We start from the raw sequence: 22,087 nt of genomic DNA, 5'->3' as shown, positions 1-22,087 counted from the left end.
TGTGATCAGAGAGCACGGTGACGCCACCCAGTCATCTCATCCTCTGTCGTCCCCTTCTCCTCCTGCCCCCAATCCCTCCCAGCATCAGAGTCTTTTCCCATGAGTCAACTCTTTGCATCAGGTGGCCAAAGTACTGGAGTTTCAGCTTTAGCATCATTCCTTCCAAAGAAATCCCAGGGCTGATCTCCTTTAGGATGGACTGGTTGGATCTCCTTGCAGTCCAAGGGACTCTCAAGAGTCTTCTCCAACACCACAGTTCAAAAGCATCAATTCTTTGGCACTCAGCCTTCTTCACAGTCCAACTCTCACATCCATACATGACCACTGGAAAAACCATAGCCTTCACTAGATGGACCTTTGTTGGCAAAGTAACATCTCTGCTTTTGAATATGCTATCTAGGTTGATCATAACTTTCCTTCCAAGTAGTAAGCATCTTTTAATTTCATGGCTGTAGTCACCATCTGCAGTGATTTTGGAGCCCAAATAGTAGTCTGACACTGTTTCCACCATTTCCCCATCTATTTCCCATGAAGTCATGGGACCAGATGCCAAGATCTTAGTTTTCTGAATGTTAAGCTTTAAGCCAACTTTTTCACTCTCTTCTTTCACTTTCATCAAGAGGCTTTTGAGTTCCTCTTCACTTTCTGCCATAAGGGTGGTGTCGTCTGCATATCTGAGGTTATTGATATTTCTCCCGGCAATCTTGATTCCAGCTTGTGCTTCTTCCAGCCCAGCATTTCTCATGATGTACTCTGCATATAAGTTAAATAAGTAGGGTGACAATATACAGCCTTGACGTACTCCTTTACCTATATGGAAACAGTCTTTTGTTCCATGTCCAGTTCTAACTGTTGCTTCCTGACCTGCATACAGGTTTCTCAAGAGGCAGGTCAGATGGTCTGGTATTCCCATCTCTTGAAGAATTTTCCACAGTTTATTATGATCCACACAATCAAAGGCTTTGGCATAGTCAATAAAGCAGAAATAGATGTTTTTCTGGGACTCTCTTGCTTCTTCCATGATCTAGCGGATGTTGGCAATCTGGTTCCTCTGCCTTTTCTAAAATCAGCTTGAACATCTGGAAGTTCACGGGTCACGTATTGCTGAAGCCTGGCTTGGAGAATCCTGGTGCTCTCGGTCGCTGCCCCTGACTTTGGGTGTGGGTAGCTCCTCTTGGCCGCGCTTCTGTGCAGTCCATCGCAGCCGCCGCGCTTCTACTGTCCTGCAATGTAGCTCCCTAGAAGTCAGCAGCATTCAGGAACTCAGGGAGATCTCGGGAACAAACGGTGAAATTAGAGTCAGGACCAAATTAAAGGGTGACAAGGCGTGCTCTGTGCTCCTCCCAGGGTTCTGGGCTGTGAGCTGCTGTCGGCTCCTGGGGGCCCGCGTAAAGGCCCGGCTGCAGGTCCCGCTGCTGGCTGTGTTCTCCTAATCCAGGGCCTACTCAGTGTCTGTGTGCAAAGCGCTTCTTTAGAGGTGGGGCTCCAGGCATGCTGAAGTCCCTATGCCCCACACGGTTCAGCGTCCGTCCATGCTGCGTCAGGAGGATTCCCGTCCTCCTGCAGGATGACCTGGGGTCAGCGTGAACATGTGTGTTGACCTCTCTTTCACGGGAGCGAGTCAAGGACCACGTGGGTCTTGGAACCAGGACGTGACATGTGGTCCAGCTATTTTCTCAAATACTGAAGGAGAGACTATTTATGGGAAGTATCCTATAATTAGCCAAAAACAGGAGTTACATTGGTGATTCAGGTAAAAAATGAGTATATAACCCTCTTCAAGGGCCATGGTGCATCTGCTTTAGAAGTTATTAGTTTCAATATGTTGTATATCTAAAAACACATTTGTGTTTTCCATCCTACCTTTTGAAAAAACTTGTTTGTTCACATTATGCTCTTCTCAGTTGAAGAGATAGACTATTTATTGTTCAGTCCCTCAGTTGTTCTGACTCTGTGACCCCACGGACTGCAGCACGCCAGGCTTCCCTGTCCTTCGCCCGTCTCCCGGAGTTTGCTCAAACTCACGTCCTTTGAGTCAGTGAGGCCACCCAACCATCTCGTCTTCTGTCGTTCCCTTCTCCTCCCGCCTCTGTCTTTCCCAGCATCAAGGTCTTTTCCAATGAAATTATTTGTTACCTATGATTTATGTATTTGTGTCCTCAATATAAGTGGGACATCAAAATCCTTCTCAATTCATTGAAAATAAAAAAGATCTCTGTCCACAGCATCATTTATGAAGGAAAAACATGCTGTGAACTAAAAAAATTGTCTTTATATAAATTAGAGCAGAAATAATTTGGTCACTTAATTTGCTAGAAAATTCAAGTGAGTAGCAGGGGCAATCAGATCAAATGTTACAGTCACAACCACCACAATTATTAATGAAAATGTTTATTTGTTGATAGTAAAGAAAATTGGAAACTTTATGAAGAATTTCAGAAAGTTGGAGCATGTGGGAACTACGTGATCCCTGGAGCAACGCGGTCACGAGTTTGTCCCAAAGTTACCCTCCGCTGCCTCCCTCCTCTCTCCCCCCCCCTTCCTTCCCTCCCTCCCTTTCTCTCCTCCACAAAAACAATGCATCCGGGGCCTACTACGCGGCAGACCCCACCTGCTCTAGGTCAGAGTCCAACAGCGACTGAAGAGAAAGAGCACAGAGACCACCGCGTCCTGAGCTGTCGCTGGGGTGGCCCGGTCCAGCATCGGAGCACAGAGACCACCGCGTCCTGAGCTGTCGCTGGGGTGGCCCGGTCCAGCATCGGAGCACAGAGACCACCGCGTCCTGAGCTGTCGCTGGGGTGGCCCGGTCCAGCATCAGAGCACAGAGACCACCGCGTCCTGAGCTGTCGCTGGGGTGGCCCGGTCCAGCATCGGAGCACAGAGACCACCGCGTCCTGAGCTGTCGCTGGGGTGGCCCGGTCCAGCATCAGAGCACAGAGACCACCGCGTCCTGAGCTGTCGCTGGGGTGGCCCGGTCCAGCATCGGTCGCAGTCACCACTGCGCCACTCTGAGTGACCCATTCTGTCGCGCTGCACTGTTACTCGCCTCCGTCCTTTAAGGAGCAGACCTCGGCTAGGGTATTTTACAAAGCCTGCGTGTGAGTCAGTGTGCTTGAACTTTGTCTCCTTCCAATTTGCTTCCGTGTGAATTTCTGAAGTTTATTTTTACTATTGTAAGAAATGAAGGATGTTCTCGGTCCATATTCTTTCTGGCTGCCTCCAGAAAAGATTATTATACCATCTAGCATTGGTTTCCTGAAGCAGATTTTATTTCAGTCTCATTTTACCAGAAGTGCAACATATCCAGCCACTCCTGCAAATTTAATGGTTTTAACGATTTCCATAACTGTTATATTTTAATTGTAGAAGTTGTGCTTGTATCTGCACAATGTTCTTATTTATTTTTAGTTTTCTTCTACCATAAGTATGCTCTGTACCTCTTTCTGCTTTCTGCCTAATTTGGCCAGATGTGAAGTTCCTCATCAGCCAATGTCCGATTGATAACAGTGTTGAGGACTCGGCAATGGGAGGTAATTCCATCTCATACCCAACTAGGAGACAGGGCTATGACCATGGCTCCCACAGGTGTTTGGTAAATTACCTTCTTTGTTCCATTCAAGTGATTCTGTGTCCACTTAACATTAGAAGGTGATACAGTTATATCCCTAGTGTATGCTATCCCATCATCATTTCTGATTTGTCTAAAAGATTGTTATCACATTTATCATTAAAAGGAGCAAAACTATCAAAAGACATATGTATAAGAACATTAGAAATGTCGTTTTCTGTTTTGATTTGATAATTTCCAAGAACAACGCAGTGGGAACAATCTGTAAAGAGCAATGTTCGAAAAATGAAACAAAAATCAAAAACTAAAAAAGCTTCTGGAGACCCATGCAAAATATGATTTGGAAAGACCAAGAAACAAAGCATCAAACAAACACTCGCATTTGGGAGGAAGTTCGCTGGAGCAGTGCTCGCACTGCCCCGCCGGCTTCCTTTGGCAGGATGCGGCGAGGCACGGTTTTCGTGAGTGGCAAGTACACGGAGCGAGGGCACGAGATTATCTTAGGATGACGGACGAAGTTTTAGGAAGGAGATCATAAGACCACGGCAGGGCTCCTGAGAGCAGCATGTTTAGAATCTGGTGGATTTTCTCCAGAGAACCAGGAGGAGATGTCCCAGTGCTTCAAAATGAAACAGGAGGCATCATCTTCCCTCTTCCTCAGCTCACCTGACTGGTCTGGGGAGGGTCTGGTTCCTGGTTCTGAGAATGCTCAGCAGGTGTGTTCTGAGAACACTCACCCCGTAGACGGGAAACTGTGTCTCGACTGTGAACATGGAGCTCAAAACGACAGGACACCAAAGGAAATTTAGGAAATTTATGTAGAGCAGGGTCTCAATGTCATGTACCAAAAAAATAGAATTCTACCACAAATTAAGCTGGTAAGATATGAAGAAAGCTCCAAGATAAAGAGAAATAAGGAAATTCTACCTGAATCCAGAGAGCTTGGGCTGGTGATTGTTTCAATTACTCAAAACTAGAAGCACAAATGATCTGAATCTGTGATAAGTCACAATCATTGCATTCAGTTTCTGGTTAGAAGTTATGACTCTGACCAAACCTATTACTTTCATTTGTGAGACAGCTGTGCTTCTCAGCAGGCAGTACTTCTCAGAGTCGCGATACAGCAGGACACTTGGAAGTCTGTGTCTGCCCTTCATATTTCAGTAACTCACTCGCAGACTTGATGGAGTTCAATCAGGAAAACGTTAGAGCTCGAGCGCCCACTTTGCAAAAGGGACCCCAGAGGCACAGAATTGGACAGTGATTCCCCAGGATCCCGTGTCAGTGAAGGAGGAGCCAGGAATGAGCCCAGCCTCTGTGCATCCCTATAGCCTCCTCTCCTGCTCGTGAATTGGACTTGGGAGCATGGAGGAACAGAGAAGGCAATGGCACCCCACTCCAGTACTCTTGCCTGGAAAATCCCATGGACGGAGGAGCCTGGAAGGTTGTAGTCCGTGGGGTCACTGAGGGTCGGACACGACTGAGCGGCTTCACTTTCACTTTTCACTTTCATGCATTGGAGAAGGAAATGGCAACCCACTCCATTGTTCTTCCCTGGAGAATCCCAGGGACGGGGGAGCCTGGTGGGCTGCCCTCTATGGGGTTGCACAGAGTTGGACATGACTAAAGTGACTTAGCAGCAGCAGCAGCAGCAGCATGGAGGAAAGCAGCAGGTACGGCTGCTCGTTTCGGATGGAGGAGGGCCCGTGACCTGAGACGACGGCGGCAGGGGAATGGTCTCCCCCGCTCTGTGCACCTGCCTGCCCGGAGCCACGCTGGAGCAGGCCACAGGCTGGCACTTGGCTGTTTTCAAGCATTTTCCTCATGGGCTGACTCATGTTGTCTTCAAGACACCCCCGTGTGGGCTCAGTCGTGTCCGACTTTTTGCGACCACATGGACTGTAGCCCACCAGACTCTTCTGTCCATGTAATTCCCAGGCAAGAATACTGGAGTGAGTTGCCATTTCCTCCTCCAGGGGGTCTTCCCGACCCAGGTGGTGTTATTAGCATCTTTTTAGATCAAAGAAGTTGGGGCTCAGAAAGGTTAATGACCCTGACCTAGCACACCCAGACAGATGTGACATGAACAGACTGTGCAGAAGCCCCCCACTCACCTGGCTTTTAAGCCCCACACGTGTGGGGTGTGGTGTGATTAGCACTGCACTGAAATGATCAATGCAGGACGTGTTTCCTGTCAGGTCAGTGGCCGGTCATGATGTAGAATACCTTTCCATTGATTCTAAAGATTTCCCAAAGTCTGAATTTCCGCTTTGGGGATGCCTTCCTGATTCTTAGTCTTTAGAATGTTGCACTTTAGCATGAACGTCAAATAATGAGATTACACAGCTCCTCAAATGCTCTACCCAAGGGAAACGACTCCTGACATTTGGCATTTCTCTCCAGGACTTGCTCCTTCTTTGGCTGAAATGATTTTCCTGCTTTCCTCGTGAACGTGCCCATAGGTGGGACAGGCATTGCTGGGTCTTCCAAACCCAGGAGGCCCACGGAAGTTTGGAAGTTTAGGAGGTAACATTCTGCAAAGTCTAGTCCAAATATCTAGAAAGAAGAAAAGTCACTCTGTGCAGGAGGGGGTGTCCTCTTAGTAGATCATTTCCTGGTTCAAAGGTCTCGTGTGATACCTTAGTTTTTACTTAGGGAGACTGATTCTATGTTTCTGAAGAACACCTCTTTGGAGAATTTTCAGGTATTTTTCACTGGGCTTATAAGTCTGGAAAATAAATTCAAAACCATAAATTCCTTCAATTACTGTAAGGACCACCTGATGCAACCTTTGGTAAAGATTTACAATTTCCTCATTGATTCAAACTGTTTGATTTTGCAACTATTTCTTTACTATCCCTGTGGGCTGCAAATCGAGAGTCAATCACCAAACATGACTTCAGATCTGATCGGTGCCCTGGCATTAATTGGAGTAGAAATAAACATCAGAAGACATGAGAGTTTCATCTCAGCAGGAGCAGAGAGTCAAGGAGAGGTGTTACTTTCTCTTGTTAGATTAACCAGGAACACTTTCATTTATACCAGCTTCAAAGTTTGATCTTTGTGGAACATACTTTGCAAATGCAACCAAACAGAGAAGTTCTTTTTCTTAAGGAATAAAATTATGTAAAGTAATGGAAATAAGTCATGAGTACAAGGTGGAAAGACATTTTAGTTTAACCAGGGTTTCTATGTATTTTCTTTTTTTTTTTTACTTTTACTTTTTGTAGAAATCCTGGATATGTCATCATATAACCTGTTATATACAAAACATGCTGCTTTAGAGTCTCTATCTATCTGCTAGATGTAATATACTGGACTTTTCACAATATGGCACCCACCTGGTACCCATGAAGACCACAATCAAGCCGTGAGTGTGGCATGGACATAGAACAGACCTGGAAAAGATCTTAAATACCTTCCCATTTTTGAAAGAAAGGGAAAGTGAAGTCGCTAAGTTGTGTTGGACTCTTTGCAACCCCATGAACTGTAGCCTACCAGGCTCCTCCAGCCATGGGTTTTTCCAGGCAGGAATATTGGAATGGGTTGCCATTTGTTTCTTCAGAGGATCTTCCCGACCCAGGGACCAAACCCTGGTCTCCCACATTGCAGGCAGACGCTTTACCATCTGAGCCACCAGGGAAGCCCTCCCATTTTTAGTCATAAAGAAAAACTTGATGACAGTTTAAAATATGAACGCTGAAATCAAAGTCATAATCTCAAATCCCAGGGGACTCTTTTCGCTTGAATTAATTCCTGCTCTGTAGGAAGCGGGGTGGGGGTAGTGACTTAAGTTAGTAGCAGTGACTCTTCTTTTAGGCCGAGTTCTCAGCGGGGTGCCCACATCACCCTCAGCAGCAGCAGCACCTGGAAACTTGCCAAGAAAGCGCATTCTGGCCCATCCCACATCCGCAGACACAGGGACTTTCTGGTGGAGCCTGGTAGTCTGAATTTAATCATCTCTCCAGGTCCGCCCGCAATGCGGAGACCCGGGTTCAATCCCTGGGTGGGGGAGATCCCCTGGAGGGGGGCATGGCAACCCACTCCAGTATTCTCGCCTGGAGAATCCCATGGACAGAGGAACCTGGCGGGCTACAGTCCTGAGTGTATGACTAAGTGACTAAGCACAGCACCAGGTGAAGCAAGGTGAAGCTACCGGAAAGTAGATGAGTTAAGAATGATAATAAAAAGAGTAGATTGGGAATGTAGACATGGGAGAGGAGGTGTGGATGCGAGAAGCCCAGCCAGAAGGCAGGGCACGTGCAGCAAAGCCTGAGGTCGAGGACTGCATGGAAGAGGGAGACGGGGGCGGAGCCTGGCCGGGCGGGGCGGGGCCGCGGGGCGGGGGCCCGTCCTCAGACGGAGGGAGGGGCCGCGCAGCTGCCCTGAGTCATGGCTGCAGGGGGAGGCGCCCGCAAGTGTTTCCACCAGGAAGCACTGGAATCAGATCAGATCAGATCAGATCAGTCGCTCAGTCGTGTCCGACTCTTTGCGACCCCATGAATCGCAGCACGCCAGGCCTCCCTGTCCATCACCATCTCCCAGAGTTCACTCAGACTCACGTCCATCGAGTCAGTGATGCCATCCAGCCATCTCATCCTCTGTTTTTTCTCCTCCTGCCCCCAATCCCTCCCAGCATCAGAGTCTTTTCCAATGAGTCAACTCTTCGCATGAGGTGGCCAAAGTACTGGAGTTTCAGCTTTAGCATCATTCCTTCCAAAGAAATCCCAGGGCTGATCTCCTTCAGGATGGACTGGTTGGATCTCCTTGCAGTCCAAGGGACTCTCAAGAGTCTTCTCCAACACCACAGTTCAAAAGCATCAATTCTTCGGCGCTCAGCCTTCTTCACAGTCCAACTCTCACGTCCATACATGACCACAGGAAAAACCATAGCCTTGACTAGAGGAACCTTTGTTGGCAAAGTAATGTCTCTGCTTTTCAATATGCTATCTAGTTTGGCAATAACTTTCCTTCCAAGGAGTAAGCATCTTTTAATTTCATGGCTGCAGTCACCATCTGTAGTGATTTTGGAGCCCAGAAAAATAAAGTCTAACACTGTTTCCACTGTTTCCCCATCTATTTCCCATGAAGTGATGGGACAGGATGCCATGATCTTCGTTTTCTGAATGTTGAGCTTTAAGCCAACTTTTTCACTCTCCACTTTCACGTTCATCAAGAGGCTTTTGAGTTCCTCTTCACTTTCTGCCATAAGGGTGGTGTCGTCTGCATATCTGAGGTGATTGATATTTCTCCCGGCAATCTTGATTCCAGCTTGTGTTTTCTTCCAGTCCAGCGTTTCTCATGATGTACTCTGCATATAAGTTAAGTGCTTTGAAATTCTGTGTCTCTATCACTTTTCTGCGAGCTTAAGCCAGAGTAACTAGATAACAGTAGTGATGAGAGCTGAGCTGTACTGACCTAAATGCCAGTGAGGGCTCGCAGGATTGACCACCGAGAATTAATTCAGCCGTCGTAACGACCTGTGTGAGAGCGGGAGCGGAGGTCGGGCGGCCCTGATGGGGGTGGGGCTCCCCAGAACCCACGCCCCAGCGGCCCGCTCCCCTGAGGGTCGCCACGGTGCCCCACGTGCAGCTCTGGAAGCAGCCGCCCCACAGCCTCCCCGAGGCTCCGCTGCTGCCCAGCGACTGGCTCATCCCCCGAGCATCAGACGACGCGCGTGTGGACCACGGTCCTGAGGGAGTCTTCCCACCGACTCACTCGCAGGAAAACACGGTCTGTTCAGCCATCAGTTTTGTGTTTGGACAGGTGTGCACAGGCGTTCGTGTGTTCGTCAGCAGAGGGCGCCATGTCAGACGTGATATACACGCATTATGTAATCAGTGGAGTGGCCACCGTGTGGTCCGCGCTCGTGCACGCATGTGTGTATGTGCGTAGTCTAGAACTTTTGCCTGAGACATGGAGTCTTCTACCGGAAAAACTGTCCTGAGGAAGGTTTTGCTGTTGTTCAGTCGTGTCCGACTCTCTGCGATCCCATGGACTGCAGCACGCCAGGCCTCCCTGTCCATCGCCAGCTCCCGGAGCTTACTAAAACTCATGTCCATAGACTCAGGGATGCCATCCAACCATCTCATCCTCTGCCGTCCCCTTCTCCTCCCACCTTCAATCTTTCCCAGCATCAGGGTCTTTTCCAACGAGTCAGTTCTTTGCATCAGGTGGCCAAAGTATTGGAGTTTCAGCTTCAGCATCGGTCCTTCCAATAAACACCCAGGACTGCTTTCCTTTAGGATGGAGGTTGACCTCCTTGTAGTCCAGGGCACTCTCGGGAGTCTCCTCCGGCCCTGCGGGAGGCTCAGGCGCACTAACCCAGCCTGAGATGGGGAGCGTCAGTCGGTGACCGGGGGTCTTCTCGGTGTGCCCGGCCCCGCCTTCTCCGCTTCCTCCTCTGCGGGTCTGCTGCTCTGACCCACTTCTCTGCTGCCGCCCAGAGAGGTTCTTCACGGGCACTCTTGGGGACTCTTTTTCACAAACACGTTTGCAGTCCTCCCTGGTAACCCCGTCCCTCTCTCCCCGTGGACACGAGGCGTGAGCGCGCGATGTCTCGGCGTCTCCGGGTGAAGCCGGTATTCTGCGGCTCCCTCCGTGCCGCACTCAGTTTTGATGATCGCCCAGAAGTTTCACGCGCTGACTCAGGCAGAAGTGGAAGGGGCAGGAGGCTGATCCGGAGGTCACGCGCCTTAGCTGGTGGGTTCCCCCCTCCCTCCCTCCCTTCTTCCTTCCTTTGGTGCCAGAACAACACAAGCCAGGTTATTTTTTTATAAATTCTTCTCTTTGATTGACTCTAAAATGTTGCACAAAAAGTCACCTTTTAAAGTAAGGCATGAAAAAAAAAAATAAAGTAAGGCATGGAAATTTGGTTTGGATATGTTTTCTTTTCTTTTAAAACCTTTTAAGACATTTCTTTGACTGTATATGTAAATGAAAATTTAGGATGTGCGCATTAAGGATTTTGGCCAGAAGGAGGGACTGGTCTGGCATGTGTATTTTTTAGGCAGCAGAATGTTCTAGAAGGTCCAGATAGAAGAAGGAGGGGGAGGGAAGAGAAGGAATTTTGGAACCTTGGGCACACCATGGAGCCTACCCGGAAATCACCTTGGGGGTGGGGGAAGCCAGGGAGGGACCCTTCCTCTGGCCAGCGGACACTGCCCTGCTGCGCTGGGACGGACACACGCCCTGTTCCTCAGCTCACGTGTGTCCTCCCTTCATCCCCCATCCAGTCCACCTACGGAAACCTGCCCTTGAATGCCTGTTCTTGTGTGCAGGAATTTAGGAATCAGCTGTGGGACATGTTGTTGACCCTAGGTCGCAGGATTGAGCAGTGCAGGCCCATCCCTGAAGGGCAGGAGCGCCACCAGGCCCAGTGTGGACCAGCTCACCTGGGCGGGGAGACGCCTGAGAACGTCCTCGGGCTGGGAGGAGGCCCTGCAGGGGCGGTTCTGGTCCTGGAGTCCTCGGCCTGTCCTGTGCTGCAGTCGGAGGTGGTGGGAGGAGGCCGGTGGGGGCCGGGCATGTGGGCATGGCTCGTGGAAGAGGGCTGGGACCCGGCAAGGCCAGGCTGGGGGCCCCCTTCCAGGCAGCTGACACAGGAGGGAAGTACTGCTAAATACAAAGGCTGGGCTTTAGTTTGCATTTTGCTCCTGCCTGAGACTAGGCTAACTTTAGAGAATTTTCTTCCCATGCTTTGTATTTCTTAGGGGCCTCCTATGCTCCCTGGTGGCTCAGATGGTAAAGAATCTGCCTGCAATGCAGGAGACCCTGCTTCCATCCCCAGGTTGGGAAGATCCCCTGCAGAAGGAAATGGCAAACCACTACAGTATTCTTGCCTGGAGAATCCCATGGACAGGGGAGCCTGGCAGGCTGCAGTCCACGGGGTCGCAGAGTAGGCCACGATTGAGGGGTTGAACCCCACCACATTCATTAAGTGCCGACCATTTCCTGAAGTGGCTTTCTTTCTTCCTGTTCCCATATTGACCCTGGCTCTTACAGATGCTTCAGAAAAGCTCTTGAATTGGTCATAAGTAAGTTTGCTGTAAGGTCAAGGCATTCTGGCCCACGCTCTCAGACCCTAGTAATGTGTCTTTCACGGCTGGATCGATTATTCACCAGTGGGTTCTGGATGTCCCGCGTCACATGCACTGATGGAGACAGAACATCCCTGGTGTCTGATGTGCACTCTCCATCACGTCTTGGTTCCTCCTGAGTGTGCCCCTTGCAATGACCGGGCTTCCTACGGACGGACAGAGGAGGCTTGTCTCGGGAGGCAGGTGGGTCACCACTGACTAAAGCTTCTCTCGTGATTGGAGGCCTGGTGTGGGTGGGCCTCCATGCCTGGAGGTGAGGGAGCCCCGGGGAGCTTCTCAGGGAACACCAGGCTCAGAGCAGGAGGCAGACCTTGGGGTGGGGTGGGGAGCAAGGCCTCACAAATCAGGCAGGTTTCTATTTCTAGTGCATTTAGAATTTTTGCTTTATTTCTGATGAGAACAGGAATATAGGCTCATTGCAAGAAAATGGCAGAAAATATAGGAGAAAATAGAAACCGCCTCTAACTGCACTATTAGAACAGCTTCCAACATATATTATCACTTAATAGATTCTGACACTTCGCCTTCTATTATGTTCCTGTCTGGTGGCGGTAGAGTCCTATGTAAACAGTTCTCCTCAGAGTCTGTAAACTGTTTTATTTCCTTCAGTTCAGTCGCTCAGTCATGTTCGACTCTTTGCGACTCCATGGACCATAGCACGTAAGGCCTCCCTGTCCATCACCAACTCCCGGAGCTTACTCAAACTCAGGTCCGTTGAGTCGGTGATGCCATCCAACTATCTCATCCTCTGTCGTCCCCTTCTCCTCCTGCCCTCAATCTTTCCCACCATCAGGGTCTTTTCAAATGACTCAGTTCTTCACATCAGGGGGCCGAAGTATTGGAGTTTCATCTTCAGCATCAGTCCTTCCGATGAATATTTAAGACTGAATTATTTAGTATACTTACCCTAATTTACCGAACTGTTTTCTAAGTTAAAACATGGTATTTGGCCAGTGATTTTCAATAATAATTAATGCTATGATTTAGCTTTTTCTTCACATTTTTGTCCCGTGCTCTTTTAGTGTGAAAGTGAAGTGTGTTAGTTACTAATCATGTCTGACTCTGTGACCCTGTGGACTGTAGCCCGCCAGGCTCCTCTGCCCTTGGGATTCTCCAGCAAGAATACTGGAGTGGGTTGCCATGCCCTCCTCTGGGGAATCTTCCCAACCCAGGGATCATACCAGGGTTTCCCGTGTTGCAGGAGGATTCTTTTCAATCTGAGCCAAGCCAGGAAGCTCCTATTAGAATGGGATGTTAAGAGGAGAATAAGGAGCTTGGATGCACTGGGTAAATGACTCAGGTAACTTCTGGAACTGCCACGCCAACGGTACGCCCCTGTTAGGCAGTGTGTGGAGCTGCCCCAGCAGGATGAGCCTCCGGGAGGTTCTGACTCCCCTCCAGGCTCACCTTGGCCGTGTCCTCGCTTTCACAGACTCTCAGGGGAACGATTGCCCAAACCTTGGGCACTTTGGCTGCTGCTAAGTAAGCGGTTGATAAAACTGAGCAGCTTTTACCTGCAGGGGTAGATCAAGGTGGACATTTTTTTAAAACCTTCAGCCCTCACCTGGCCCAAGAGCTCAGCCTCCTTCTGGCTGATTCCCACTGGGTCACTGGGGATCGCTTCACATCAGTGAGTAGGAACGCTCTCTGGTTTCCGAAGGGAGGCTGGAGGGGGCTGGTCACACTCACACTCCTGCTTCGAGGCTCTAGAAGCTTCCTTCTCCTCCGGCCGATAGGACGGTCCTCCTCAGCCCCCTGGGGTCCATCACCTCCCCTGTCCCCACAGCCGCACCCCAGCAGCCTCGGGCCGAGGAGACAGAAGCTCCTTCAGACTGAGACCCCCAGACCCGGCCACCCATCTCCCTCCTGACCCTGGATGCCATCCGCCCCCGGGATGACGTCGGCATTGCCCACAGCCCGCTGGGTTCATGATTGCTGTCACGCTCTTCCTGGCCCTTCTTGACCCGCTCGGGCCTCACAGAGATGAGCCAGGTGCCCCCAGGTGGACGACGCTGCACTGAGAAGCCGGGGACTCTGGCTTGGTGCCCACGGTGGCCGTGGCAGGGGGCCACTGACTCAGTGGATAAAACAATGCAGATTCACAACCTCACGGTTTCACGGGTCAGAAATCCCCGATGACTCCAGCTGCGGGGCAGATGGGGGAGGCAGGGCGCCTCCTCCTGGAGGCTCAGGGCCGCGTCCGTTTTGTGTCCCCAGCTTCTAGCGCGCCCGCGTCCGTGGTCTGGGGCCCCTCCTCCACGCTCCTGGCCAGCAGCTCCTCAGCTCCTCCCGTCTCTGTCTGACTCGGCTCTCCTGCCTCCATCCCTCTCTTGTAAAGACCCTTGTGATGACAGAGTCCAGCTGGGAAATCTGGAAAACCTCCCCACCCCATCAAGGACGGTGACAATCCGAGGTTCCGGGGGTGACAGTGTGGACAGCTCTGTGGAGGCAGGGGGTGGGTGCTGACCTCCTGCCACGTCGTCTCTGCAGCCCACAAACGTGGTGCGTCCAGCAGACGTTCCCATCAGGTTGAATGGTGTGAAACACTCAGAGTTCATCCTTGCCATCCCTTTATGCAGGTGTTTTGTATGCGTCTTCCTCGGGTCCGTTTCCGCAGTGACTTTCAGAATGTTTTAACGTCAGCGTCCAAGCGCACAGAGGAAGTGCTGGCATTCCTGTGCCTCCCTCTGTGAACTGATACTTTTGTCAAACGAATATCGTCTTCCTGGGCTGTACGCTGGCTCAGAATCTCTGGGCCTCCTGCCCTATGAGGGTGAGGACTCGGGACTCTCGTGTTTACTGCTGCTCTGAGTCCTGAATTGATCTCAGAAACACCCCTAGGTGAGAAATCCACTGGGGACGGTTGGAATTGTGGAAATTTGGTGAGTATGTTTACAGTTTGCTCACCGCAGTTTCTTCTTGACGTTATCACAATAGTCACGACAGTGAACGCTTTTTCAGGACCGTCTTCCAGGCACTGAATTAGGCATTCCCACCCATCACTTTGTGTGAGATTCCCGAGACCCTGTGTCGTGGGAACGGGGGCACAGAGCCGGTGCCTGCAGCTGTGTTTCTGTCCCTGGTTCCCTCTTTGCCACCCCCAGCCTGTGAACTGACCCTCACCCTGGAGGCTCAGGCGGAGACAGAAAGGGCCCCGCGTGATCACCAGGGCACGTGCCCAGAGCTGCACCAGGTGCCCCCTGCCGGGACCTCCCGCCTCACCCCAGGAAGCCTGACCTTTGAGACTCGGCGTCTGCATCTGGAACCTGGCATCTGGTCGGTGTGCCTGTTGTACAGACGTCGGAGGGCTCGTCCACATTTGCCCGGGTGAGCGGGCTGTGGCCCTTGTCTGTCTGTGAGAACTTTCTTTACTCCTTACCTGTCCCCAAGCCAGGATACCTGCAAATGTTTACTGTTTAGTTTTGCAAATGGAAACAGACAGAAGCCTGAAGGACGTGGATCAGACTTTGGGAACCACCCTCCATCCGCAGAGACCGTGGCTTCCCCCCGATTTCGTGCGCGTGTGTACCAGGACACACGGACAGTGAAGGAGCGCGAATGTTGTCTTAGGGACTGGACACGCAGCATGAGAAATAGAAACGAATTTGGAATCATGATCTCCAAGCCCCTGTGAGAGTTCTGTCACGGAGACTGTGTAATTGCTCTGGGGCATGTCCAAAAGGTAGTCACTGAGACACCGGAGCCTGTCAGGCTCTGCTGCGGCTCCTGCATGTAGGCTTTCTGCGGAAACCACCGCTAACAAGGCTGCCAATTAGGGAGGATGTTTTTCTGTGATGTGAGCACTTTTTCTCTGGAAACTAGCTTGAGAGTCAGAGCTGGTGCATGTACTGAAACAGCCAGTGTAACCAGGCCGCTTGCAGCTCTCACCAGAGTCCAGAAAGCAACTTAATCCCACTTAGGCTCCTCACAAAAGCCAAAGGGCAGTCAGTCATGCAGGAAACACGCCTATTTCAGTTACTGCATATTCTACCTCGCGCGTCTGATGCATCCTGTACACAAAACCAAGCTGGAAAAGCACAGACCAGGGGTCTCTGAACCTCGGCGTGGCAGCTTCAAGTCCCAGTGTCTGCCCTTCTCTGCACCTTAGGCAGCTGGCTACCAAGGCCACCGGGAGTTCCCATGACGCCTGCCACAGCCAGCTTTCAAAACCTGCCTCTCCTTAGGCAGCTGGCTACCAAGGCCACCGGGAGTTCCCATGACGCCTGCCACAGCCAGCTTTCAAAACCTGCCTCTCAAGGCCTGAAGTTTGCGTCTCCCCGTCTCTGTGTCCATGTCTGCGTCTGTCTCTCTGGCCCAAAATCCAGCTGTCCTGATTATGGAATAGGCTGTGTGAGTCTATGGTAGTGTTTAAGCAATCATCAGAAGATAAAGTTTGTGGAGTGGATTACTTTACAAAAGAATTATTTGCAAAAGAATTCAGCAAGAATGGTTTAGAATTCCATATTCTCTCTTTAGGGCCTTCAGAATCCAATTAGTCTGCCGGAAGCTCAGTTTTAAGCTTGTTCAGGAAATGATGACAAAGTGTATTTTTACGAAACTGCAACATCATTCGTAAGGTCAGCCTGTGTGTCCTCTCCCTTTTATCCACTGATTGTGTGCAGACCCCTTCACACCTCCTCTGTGATGGGACCCTCACTGTCTCTCCCCCTCGGGCCCCTCCTTTATCCTCTTCTACAGGTTTTGGGGGTCTCCTGGGTCCCCAGACACACCTGGGCTTCAGGCCCACGGGCACCTCTCCTGATGCCGTGATCCCAGCCTGGCTGTGGACCCCCTGTAACTGCATTCTTCTCTGCTTCACCGTGAGTTAAGATCAACCCGCCCCTTAGACAAGATCTCCCGGAGGCCCTGGAGCTTTCTGAACCAGGCCTTCCTCCTGGTTTCATGGTAGGAATAGTAATTACAGTGGGCCACGAAACATGTTAGTCTTACTTCTGTGTCCATTTCAGAGGTGTTTACTGGGTCTCTGCTCCTCGGGCATTGAGCTCACTGAGGATCACAGGGGCAGGGGAGCAGTCTGGGCATGGAGCTCATGCATGTCTTTGTAGGAAAGCTCTGTCCACTTTAAACTTCCTGATGGCTCACTCTGAGCTTCCAGTTACTCAAGTGGTAAATTCTGTACTTGTGACGTTCTTCCTTCCTTCTTTCCTGCCCTCTTTCTTTCAATTAACCAATCAATGCGCATTTCCCCAGACTCAGTGAAAGGCGTGGTTGTTGTTGTCCAGCCGCTAAGTCGTGTCTGACTCTTTTGTGACCCCATAGACTGTAGCCTGCCAGGCTGCTCTGTCCTTGGGATTCCCCAAGCAAGAACACTGGAGTGGGTTGCCATTTTCTTTTCTCAGGGAGCTTCCTGACTCAGGGATCAAACACCCGTCTCCTGTTTGGCGGGCAGATTCTTTACCACTGAGCCACCAGGGAAGCCTGGAAGACACGGTACAAAGATGCATTTATCTTTGCCCCTGGCCCCAGAGGAGCGTGGGCGGCTCAGAGGAGGCAGGGGTCCTGCTCAGGAGCACTGATGCCTTCTGGGACGCGGTGCAGCTCCCGGGGTGAGTGACAGGCAAGGGCTGTCTTCTTTCTTTCTTTTTCCCTCTGTATCTCTCCCAGATACGTGTAGTGTTAATCGTCGGACTTTTAAGTTCAACCCGAAGAGCAACGTGCAGATCTATGAATGAGAAATTGGACGTTACTCTGATCCTGGTTCTTGGCAGCATACCTTTATACATATATATATATTGAAATAGACTTGAGTCCCAATGTTGTGTTAATTTCTGCTGTACAGCAAACTGACTCAGTTTTCTGTATCTGTATATGTATGCATATGCGTCCTGTTTTTCACACTCTCTTCCATTATGGTTTATCCCAGGATATTGAGCGCAGCTCCCTGTGCCGTTCAGCTGGACCGTGCTTACCTCCTATGTGTACCAGTTTGCACCTTCTGACCCCAAATCCCAACCCCTTCTCACCCTCGCCCGCCTCTCCCTCGGCAGTCACAGCCCTGTTCTCTCTGTCTGTGAGTCTGTCTCTGTTTTCTAGGTAAGTTCATTTGTATTTTAGATTTCACACTTAGGTGGTATCATGGGATATTTGTCTTTCTCTTTCCGAATTACTTTTTGACAGTCTAGTATTTGACTTAAACATCTAAGTTGTTAAATAACTCCATGACAATGGTAGGAAAAAAGAAATATGCTTTCAGCCGCGGGCTGAGGGTCTCCTGCCTGCAGAGACCACCCCGCCATGGGGGGGAGGGGGCGGCCCTTGAGGAAGATGACATTGTCCTTGACCTCCAGATGCTGCCTCTGAGGGAGAAAGTCTCCGGTATGTTTAGAGGAGGCTGTAACATCCAATCTCACTTTCAAATACGTGATTCAAGGCCATTTGGAAGTAAAGGCACATTCATGTTTTTCTTGTTTTGTTTGGAGACTTATGTAAGGAGTTATACATATATTTCATTTGTTTGCTGTGGAAAAAAATCTAATTATGTAAGATTTTCAAAGTAGCAATAAAAAAGAGAAGCACTCTGAATCTCTCCTTCTAGAAAGAAGCACTGCTGCCATTTGGGGGTTGACCCAGCCCACCTTTTCCATACACATATCAGACTTAAAGTCAAGACTGCGTTTCAATCAGTTTTTAGAGCATGACTGACATACTTTACTCAAGAAAAATGTCACAGGCTAAATCTACACTTTGGTTAATAAGGTGACCAGTTAGTGGAGGAAGACAGGGGAAATGGAGGAAAAAGTGGGGAAAGAATGGAGAGGAAATGTCAGAAAAGGAATAAAACGTCAGAAGAAAGAAGAGGCTGAATGTGAAGGGATGCGGGGCGAGAAGGGGCGCCTGCCAACACCCGGCTCGGGCGCGGAGGTCGTGCGTCCGCTTTGTCCAGGAAACAGCCCGTCAGCTGAGCCCCAGGAGCTCTGCCCTGACGCGGCCGCCGCTGCTCGTTTTGGGTGGCTGTGCCAGAGAGAGGGGAGGGGAACCAGCCCAGTGTGTGTGTGTACGTGTGGCATATGTGTGTGTGTGCGTGTGTGTGTGTGCGTGTGTGTGTGTGTGTGGCGTGTGTGTGTGTGCGTGGCGCACGAGGGGACAGTCTGGGCCATGAGGGGAGTGGCACCAGCCCAGTGTGTGTATGTGTGTGTGTGTGTGTGTGTGCGTGGCACACGAGGGGACAGTCTGGGCCGTGAGGGGCACTAGAGCGCTGACTCCCGAGAGGGTGGATGGAGACCAGCTTCTCCCCCGACCCGCGATGCGGGCCCGTCTTCTGAGCTGAGAGCGGAAGGGGCCCTGCCCACCCCCAGCACAAAGCTGGGGTTCTCCTTCCCGCTGGGACTCATCTGAATCTCTGTGTCTCTAGCGCGCTCTTTCTTCCTCTGGAAGCTGGTGTACTCGCTTCTCTGCACCCAGAACCGGAGCTGGGTGACCCGCCGGCGGGTGTGTGGACCGAGGCGGCCCGTGGCAGCAGGGCAGTGAGCGTGGGCAAGTCTCCGCTGGCGAGCGCGGAGCTCTGTCTGACCCGGTGCCGCGGGAGGCGCGCGCCTTCTCTTCGCCTCTGCGCATGTGCCTGGATGGGCGGATTTGGCGGGTTTGCACAGCGTGTTCCGTGTCCCCTAAACTGGCTGGGGATGCTGCAGGGAGGGACGGACACGTTGGTTCTAAACTAGAAATAGTGTCCTGCTTTCACGTCCTGCTCTCGGGTTAGCACGGCTCTTACACGCACGTTCTCAGGTCAGAAGGTCTAAGTGGGGTGTGCGGTCATCCCCGACTTTGGACTGGGGAGCAGTGTCTGAAAGGCGAGCCCCTGAGAATGATCCTCTCTCCACGCCCGGGCCGTGCCTGTCCACCCTGTCCCCTGATACTCCAGATCACAAAGACCAAGATGAAGGTCAGCCCTGGCTGCCAAGAGATGGGGGCACCCCTGGCTCTGGGGGTTCCCTGAAAGGGGCTCTGGGGCGGAGGGTAGGGCGGCCCTGTGTACTCCACGTGGAACCATGAGTGTGTGCTGTGGCTGCGATGTCTGTATTTGCAAGAAGCCCAGCCGTCACAAGCCAGTCTGCAAGTCTTCTTCAACATGGGGCTCTGATGCAGTGATTCAAGGCCGGAGCCTTCAGCTGTGTGCTGGCCGTGACTCCTGCCCCAGGCTCTGATTTTCTCTGAAGATGTTAAGCCCCCAACTTCTCCAGATACGAGAGAGGGGCCCCCCACAAGTAAAAGTGACCGTCTCGCTCCTGTGACCCAGTGCACTGATTTCAAACACTTAGTCAACAGTCATCTGCAAACCCTGTTTCGCGAGTAAATATTTGCTGAAGTCGATACCTGTTACAGGGAAGCCTGGAGCCCCACCTGGAGCTCCACTTTTGTGCACCCCTGATGCCACCTCTTCCTGATGAAGGAGTTGGTGTCTCCCCCCGAGCCCGGCATCCACACTTTGTGTTTCGGGAAGTTGAAGTCCAGAGGCACAGGGCAGCTTCCTCCGCATCAGATCTTGGCCTTGATTAACCTTTGTCCCTTTAAGACAAGCACTGCAAATTAGATTTTCCCTGGATTCCGCAGCCAGGAGAAAAACCTGAGACCCAGCGATCTAATGAATAGCTCAACTAAGAACCCTAAGGCATGTCTCCTTCAGCATTCAATGCCCCCAGCACGCTTTTGGTCAGGAGCACCTGGAACATGAAAACAAAAAGCTGTAGATGCTTGCCTCCATGCCCTGACCTTTCCACGTGCAGCTGTCGAGATGGGGTGACCTCTCCGAGCTCTGTCCAGAATTCAGGCTTCCGCAGGACACCCTAACTGAGTGAGGTGGGACCCAGCTTTAAAAATCACCACGGCCCTTCCAGAGCTCACCCACGTGACTCCTAGAAACGGCTTCCACTCATGCTCTCCCCCTCTTTGGGGGAAGGCCTCTCCGTCCATCTATGTGCTGCACGAGGCCCGGCACGCAAGTCACCTCCACGTGGCAGTGCTCACCACCGGCACTTCCAGCCTTCCATTCTCCCTGACCTTCTGTGGACATCTAGAGTAAAGGAGTCATTAAGAGAAAGTTTAGAGAGACTTCCCCGCTGGTCCAGTGGTTAAAATTCCACTCTCCTAATGCAGGGACCCAGGTTCCATCCCTGGTCAGGGAACGAGATCCCTCATGCCACAAGTAAAGATCCCGCATGCCACAGCAAAGACCTGCACATCCAGAAAAAAAAAGAAAAGAAAATGAGCCTTGTAACCAAGAAGAGAATAGAGTGAAGTGAAGTCTTAAAAAATAAGAGTTTGATAAAATGGGGCATCACAGTAACAATTTAAAGCACTTACCAGAATTGCTTTGTGTTAGGAAAGAAAGTGATGCTTGAGGGACTGGGTTGCAGAGTTGTATTCCTCAGTACGCTGTTCTCTGTGCAAACGGCCAGAAGTGCCATGTGAGGGACATCTTTGGTGCTGACTGTGAACTTTGACTGTGTGGATCCCAGCAAAATGTGGAAAATTCTGAAAGAGATGGGCATACCAGACCACCTGACCTGCCTCTTGAGAAATGTGTACGCAGGTCAAGAAGCAACAGTTAGAACTGGACATGGAACAACAGACTGGTTCCAAATAGGAAAAGGAGTATGTCAAGGCTGTATATTGTCACCCTGCTTATTTAACTTTTATGCAGAGTACATCATGAGAAGCGCTGGGCTGGAAGAAGCACAAGCTGGAATCAAGATTGCCGGGAGAAATATCAATAACCTCAGATATGCAGATGACACCACCCTTATGGCAGAAAGTGAAGAGGAACTAAAAAGCCTCTTGATGAAAGTGAAAGAGGAGAGTGAAAACATTGGCTTAAAATTCAACATTCAGAAAACTAAGATCATGGCATCCGGTACCATCACTTCATGGCAAATAGATGGGGAAACAATGGAAACAGTGTCAGACTTTATTTTTGGGGGCTCCAAAATCAGTGCAGATTGTGACTGCAGCCATGAAATTAAAAGATGCTTGCTCCTTGGAAGAAAAACTATGACTAACCTAGACAACATATTAAAAAGCAGAAACTATCAACAAAGGTCTGTCTAGTCAAAGCTATGGTTTTTCCAGTAGTCATGTATGGATGTGAGAGTTGGACTCAGAAAGTTGAGTGCCAAAGAATTGATGCTCTTGAAGTTTGGTGTTGGAGAAGACTCTTGAGAGTCCTTTGGACAGCAAGGAGATCCAACCAGTCCATCCTAAAGGAGATCAGTCCAGAATATTCATTGGAAGGACTGATGCTGAAGCTGGAACTCCAATCCTTGGGCCACCTGAGGCAAAGAACTGACTCACTGGAAAAGACCCCGATGCTGGGAAAGATTGAGGGCAGGAGGAGAAGGGGACGACAGAGGATGAGATGGTTGGATGGCATCACTGACTCAATGGACATGAGTTTGAGCAAGCTCTG

The sequence above is a fragment of the Bos mutus genome, chromosome 8 (assembly GCF_027580195.1).
Source record: "Bos mutus isolate GX-2022 chromosome 8, NWIPB_WYAK_1.1, whole genome shotgun sequence".
Taxonomy (NCBI): Eukaryota; Metazoa; Chordata; class Mammalia; order Artiodactyla; family Bovidae; genus Bos; species Bos mutus.
Note: the sequence above shows the minus strand (reverse complement) of the source record.